At 46.8% G+C, this 6,175-nt stretch overlaps 2 non-coding genes across 2 annotated transcripts; both read left to right on the top strand.

Moving 5' to 3' along the window:
- The first annotated feature begins 2,573 nt into the window (after positions 1-2,573).
- Positions 2,574-2,664, top strand: LOC139000444 (small nucleolar RNA SNORD88). Its single transcript, XR_011469621.1, has one exon. It is a non-coding gene; the product is annotated as a small nucleolar RNA SNORD88 (small nucleolar RNA).
- Positions 2,665-5,743: 3,079 nt separating this feature from the next.
- Positions 5,744-5,832, top strand: LOC139000443 (small nucleolar RNA SNORD88). The gene has a single exon (XR_011469618.1). It is a non-coding gene; the product is annotated as a small nucleolar RNA SNORD88 (small nucleolar RNA).
- The last annotated feature ends 343 nt before the right edge of the window (positions 5,833-6,175 follow it).

Here is a 6,175-nt window from a genome sequence, read left to right as displayed (position 1 = left end):
CCCGTCACTGGCCGCAGACTGTTGGCTATGTATGACTCTTGGGACAGCCATGCCCCTTGCCCTCCCCGCCGGGAATTCTTCCATACAGGAGGCTGGAAGCTGCAGCCTCACCCTTCCCTTCAGAATACAGCCCGTAGGGTTCAGTACCTCCCCATGTTTTAGGGGGCTGTTCCAGAACAATAGCTATGACTTAGATGTAGGGTATCAGACTTTCTCTGAGTGCACCCAGGTCTCAAACCACTCCACACCCCTCTGCCCAGCCCCTGGGCAGGTTTTTATTTGCGGGGGTAGCCTGGCCTTCACAGCCCTACCTGTCAACTGGACAGGATTATGCATACAGGCTATTATCCTCCCCGATATAGACATTATCCCAGGTGAAGAGCCCGTTCCCCTTCCTAGTCTTGATTACATAGCAGGACGCAGTAAAAGGGCTATCCAATTTATTCCCCTACTCTTAGGCCTAGGAGTTTCGGGTGCTGTGGCATCGGGCTCCGCAGGACTAGGAGGAGCTGCACCCTCCTATACCAAGCTTTCCAATCAGCTAATTGATGATGTTCAAGCCCTCTCAGGAACTGTAAATGACCAAGACCAAATAGACTCTCTAGCTGAAGTCGTCCTCCAGAACCGGAGGGGGCTCGACTTACTCACTGCAGAGCAGGGAGGGATCTGCTTAGCCCTACAGGAACGCTGCTGCTTCTATGCCAACAAATCGGGAATCGTCCGAGACAAGATCAAGAAGCTCCAGGAGGATCTAGTCAAGAGGAGGAAAGAACTGTTCGACAACCCCTTATGGAGCAGCTTCAACGGACTCCTCCCCTATCTACTTCCCCTTTTGGGGTCACTACTTGGACTTGTACTAATGTTAACTATAGTCCCCTGCATTTTTAGGTCGATAGCTAACATGATTGAAGCTAGGACTCGGGACCTTAAGATCCCTGCTCTCCGCGTCCAGTACCAAAATCTTGCTATAGACGAGAGTGAGAGCGAATCAAAGGTTTGATTCGCCCGTAAGAGGAGTGGGGAATGAGATAGAAATTGCAGGGTGGGGGGCTCAACCAAGGTGGAAAAGTACTGAACATAGCTTGTAACTTAAGTCAGACCTAGGGGAAAACCAGACTTGAAAAACAAGTCCAAATAAGGGTGGCATCTGGGGAAAGAAGGAAGCTGAGCGAAGCCTGTCAGGGAGAAGAATAGCTTTAGCAGGAATTCCGCCTGGCCCTCGCCCGGGGGCAGGTTGTTAGTTTAGTAGCCAACCAATAGGAATAGGACAGATCAGCCAGGGTCGGGAGGGTGATAAAATGAGGGACGGCCCCTCCGCCTTTCGCCCTTCACCCGGCGATTGCCTGCTGCTGTGTCAGCTACGGCAGGGGCCCAGATCTGGATCTGTAATCAATAAACGCTTGCGTGCTTAAACCATCTATGAGTCAGTAGTCTGTCTCTGGGGGACTCTTATAACACTCCTGAGCGCCCCCTACAGGGGATCTAGTCCGCAACCCAGGCATGTGCCATTGACCAGTGAATTGAACAGTGACCTCCTGGTTCATTAGGGCATGCTCAACTACTGAGCAACACTTTCTTTTTTTTTTTTTTTTTTTTTATGTTTTATTGATTTTTTTTTTTTTTGTTATGCCCAGATTTCAGGGTCCCCAAAAGACCACCAGGGAGCACCGAGTCCAATGCAAGAGCAGAGAGTTTTTATTCAAACTAGCTTGCGCGCCCCCCCCCCCACCACCACCACCACCACACACACACACACACACACATTCACTCGACATTGAAGCGGCTGGGGCAGAGAGAGAGCCAGCTCTGTGGGGAAAGGGGTTTTATAGTAAGGGGAAGAGAGAGGACTGTGGGCCCTGCCGATTGGCCAGGCGCAAGTCGGTGTCTTGTTACACAGGATGTGGTTGTATCTGGCGCGCACTTCCCTTGATTATCATTGGTTTAAAGAAATCCTAGGTGTGGCTAGCAGAGGTTTGGGCTTCCAGGAAGAAGCTCCTTGCTGAGCACATGGCTACTGCCCAAAATGGAGGATTCCTGGCAAGATGGAGGGCGTAGCCCTCACCCTTTCATTTTTTACAGAGAGGAAAGGAGAGGGATAGAGAGTTAGAAACATAGATGAGGGAAAAACATTGATCAGCTGCCTCCTGCACACCCCCTACTGGGGATGTGCCTGCAACCAAGGTACATGCCCTTGACCAGAATCGAACCTGGGACCCTTCAGTCCGCAGGCTGCAGCTCTATCCACTGAGCAAAACTGGTTAGGACTGAGCAACACTTTTTACTTTTTATTATTGAAATATTCAAACATATAGGAAATACACATAATCTTGATATTTGAAACAAGTCACATGTTTGTGTTATTTGCACTTAAGTGTTATTTTTTTTGGCACTTAGTGTTTCGAAAGTAAATTCATTTCATCCAAAGTAGTTGCCACTTACATTCCTGAAATAATATTTTCTACTTAATGACAATGCCGTTGTCACCCCTAATGTTTCCCAGTCTCTTAAGTGCTGTTGGTGTGGTCTCAATCCCTGAAGGTGAGTGGTCTTGGGGCCTGGTTGCCGAGGGACTGGGGCTCTCATGATGTTCAGCATTGGGCTCCGATCAACCTTGAGGACACAGTGCCTCCTGGGACCTTTAACACATGGTGGTCCAAGTGGTCCCCCCAGACTGTTTCTTTACATACTCTCACTAAGTCCTTCCTTGTTGCAGGTGTCTCTTCAAGCTGAGGGGCCACCCACCACCACCCCATCTTGGTAAGAATCCTTGCTCCCACTCCCTGACCCACCCAGGTCTAAAACACCTGCATTTCTGGTGACTTCTCATCAGATATCTCTGGGAGCTAATTTATATGTGAACAGTCATGCTCAGTATTTACATACAAATCCCAGCTCTGCTATTGGTGGGTTTGAGGTGTCAGTTAAGTAATTGTACTGCTGAGCCTCAGTCTCGGTTTCTGTGTCTAGCATCTGACAACATATCAAGAGCAGAGAGGTTGTCGTCTCATAGTTGCAGGGGAGGGAGGTGGAGGCAGGGCATGATATATCCTGCCTTTGAAAGGAAGGGTTGAATATAGTGAAATGCACAGGCTGTGAAAGGAAGAAATATACATATATTTTTGGGTTTGGGGGGACTAATCAAAAGTCCAATTTTCAGACTTAGAAGAAAAGAAACTGGCTAGCAGTTAATACTGTCACTGGTTTCTAGGCTGCATATAGTATATCAGCCAAGTTGAGACAGCTTTCCATGAATTGTGTGCATATAAATTTATCGTTAATAAAGTTACCCTCTACTGACACACGGCTGTTAAAATGATAGTGCACCATGGCAGATATTTCACAAGTGTTTCAAAGACCAAAGTCGTAAAATGGGCCTGGATACAGGTTACCCAAAGAGGAGCAAGTGTTCTAGGCTCTAGGAGGGCTTTCCCTCTGTTCCCTGTTCTTGGATCTTCCAACACTTGCTGGCAGGCCCTTTAGGGAGGAGATAATGAGAGAAAATCATTGATCATTGATTGGCTGTCTCCTGCACGCCCACGCCCCCCCCACCCCACCCCCCCACACACACACACTGGGTTTCAAGCCCACAAACCAGGCATGTGTCTATGATCAGGAATCCAACTGTGACCTCCTGGTTCATAGGTTGGCACTCAACCACTGAGCCACACCAGCTGGGCCCAAATTGTCTTTTGAGGGGCTGATGCTCTTCACCCTAAGTGCCCTCTGAGAGGGAATTTCTGGGAAATCATGGAGGGAGGGAGGGAGATGCCAGCTGGACAGAGGTGGGGGGGGGGGGACAGGGGAGAATGTGTCTGTCTTTTTTATTATTGTTGTTGTTGAAAGTATTACATACAGGTGTACTGGTTAATGCAGATTTTTTTCAATAGCTGGAGTTACACATAGGTTAATATATGTGCAATTTGATACGTATGCTATTTTGCATTCACAGCAAGCTTCAAAACTTTTCATGTCAAATTTTCTGAAGGTGTTAACATCATAAATATTTTTACACTTAAAAATGTCGAATTTCATGCCAAAAAAAAGCATTTGCAGGAAGTTTTAATTCATTATTTTGAAGAAAAGTGCTGCTGAAAGTTATATACTTTGGACAGCTTATGGTGAACATGCTCCATCTCAAGATACTTGTGAATGCTGGTTTAAACGCTTTAAAAGTTATGATTTCGATGTGAAAGACAAAGAACATCCAGGTCAACCGAAAAAGTTTGAAGACCAACACTTACAAGCCTTATTAGATGAAGATGTGAGTCAAACTCAAAAATAACTTGGAGAAAGATTAGATGTTGCTCAGCAAACAATTTCCGATCATTTACAAGCAATGGGAAAGAATTTAAAGGAAGGAAAATGAGTGCCACATCAACCGAACGAAAGACAAATGGAAAACCGAAAAGTCATCAGTAAAATGCTGCTTCAGCGGCAAGAAAGAAAGTCTTTTGCATTAAATTGTGACCGGCAGTGAAAAGAGGATTTATTTTGAGAATCCCAAATGCACAAAATCATGGGTTGATTCAGGTCAACCATCAACATCGATGCAAGGCCAAATCGCTTCATAAAGAAACAATGCTCTGTGTTTGGTGGGATCAGAAAGGTGTGGTGTATTATGAGCTGCTAGAACCAGGTGAAACTGTTAATATTGATCACTACCGGCAACAAATAATTTGAACCACGCTTTGATCATAAAGCCACCAGAATGGACCAGAAGATACGGCAAAGTGATCTTACCATGATGACATACCCTCACACACTTTAAAACCAGTTAAAGACCCGTTAAAAGATCTTGCCTGGGAAGTATTAACCCACCCGCCGTATTCACCAGATCTTGCTCCTTCAGATTACTACTTGTTCCCATCAATGGCACACGCACTTTCTGAGCAACACTTCAAAACATATGAACAAGTGGAAAATTGGGTCTCTGAATGGTTTGTCTCAAAACAAGAAAGGTTCTATTGGGATGGTATCCACAAATTACCAGAAAGATGGATAGCTAGCGATGGACATTAAATTGCCGTGTTTTGATTATAAAATCTGCATTATTAACCAGTACACCTGTTCCCTATTTTTCCCCCATTGATCCTCTCTAGCCTGCCCGTGTCCATCTGTCCCCCCAGACCCTCACCACTCTATTGTCTGTGTTCATGGACCATGCATCTATGCATACGAATGGACAGCATATTTCTACAAAAAACTTGGATTTAAGGGTTTCTTTTTGCTAAAGTAGCTCACAATAGGGAGTGCTTGCCCTGTTTCAGTACTTTTGAGAACACATCAGATCCTCCCAGATCCTGATGGCAGGCATTTAACTTTTCTCTGATTCACAGCTGCTTCCCCAGGTTAAGAAACAAGGAATGGCGATGCAGGCCTGTTCCAGAGCTGGAGGCTTTGGGGAGCTGGGTGGGAAAGCAGGCCTGAGAGCTGAGCCAAGTTGATGCCTCCTTCATCTCAGTGGATTCTGCCAACAACCTGTCTGCAAGGCGAATCTATCCCCATTTTCAACAGTGGGGCTTAGGTCAGTTGCTGCAGGTCATACAAGTAGTGACACCCAGGGATAAGCCACTGAGGTGGAAATGAGATAGAGTGTCAGAAGGCAGGCGATGGGGGTTCCCTTGTTGCAGCTCAGGGCCATGTATTAGTCGTTTTCCCTGTCTGGAATTTTGAGTTCTTGTCTGTGTTGTCCCCTTAGGACTATAGGCAAGTGGCTCTGGGGCCTGGGTGAAGAGGGCCACTAGGGTCCCCATGATGTCCAGCACTGGGCTCTGACCTCCCCTGAGGACACGGTGCCCCCTGGGATCTTTGACACCCAGGGGTCAGGGACCCTGACTCTGGGGAGGGATGCATGGGGGACTGTGGTTGCCCTGCACCCTGCTAACTGCTTTCCCTCCCTACTTCCTGCAGGTGGTTCCTACAGGAGTCAACAGCCCCTCCCATCCTTGGTAAGAACAGAAGTATCTTATTAACTCCATAATAATCATGTTATGTTTCTAATGTTACAAATTTCTAGTTAAAAAGACCTAAATTGTGATGATGTTGGTATAATGAGAGGTGCTGAGCACCCACTCTGAGCATGCACAGTGCTCAGCACTTGTTCCTTCAGACCTCAGGAGCCCAGTGAGCTGGGTGCTTTGTTCCTGTTCCCCCACAGCCTCAGTTCTTAGTCAGG

This window comes from Myotis yumanensis, unplaced genomic scaffold (genome assembly GCF_028538775.1).
Source record: "Myotis yumanensis isolate MYYU_CA2020_CCGP unplaced genomic scaffold, mMyoYum1.0.hap1 SCAF_23, whole genome shotgun sequence".
In the NCBI taxonomy this organism is placed as follows: Eukaryota; Metazoa; Chordata; class Mammalia; order Chiroptera; family Vespertilionidae; genus Myotis; species Myotis yumanensis.
This window is presented reverse-complemented; position numbering and strand designations above follow the sequence as displayed.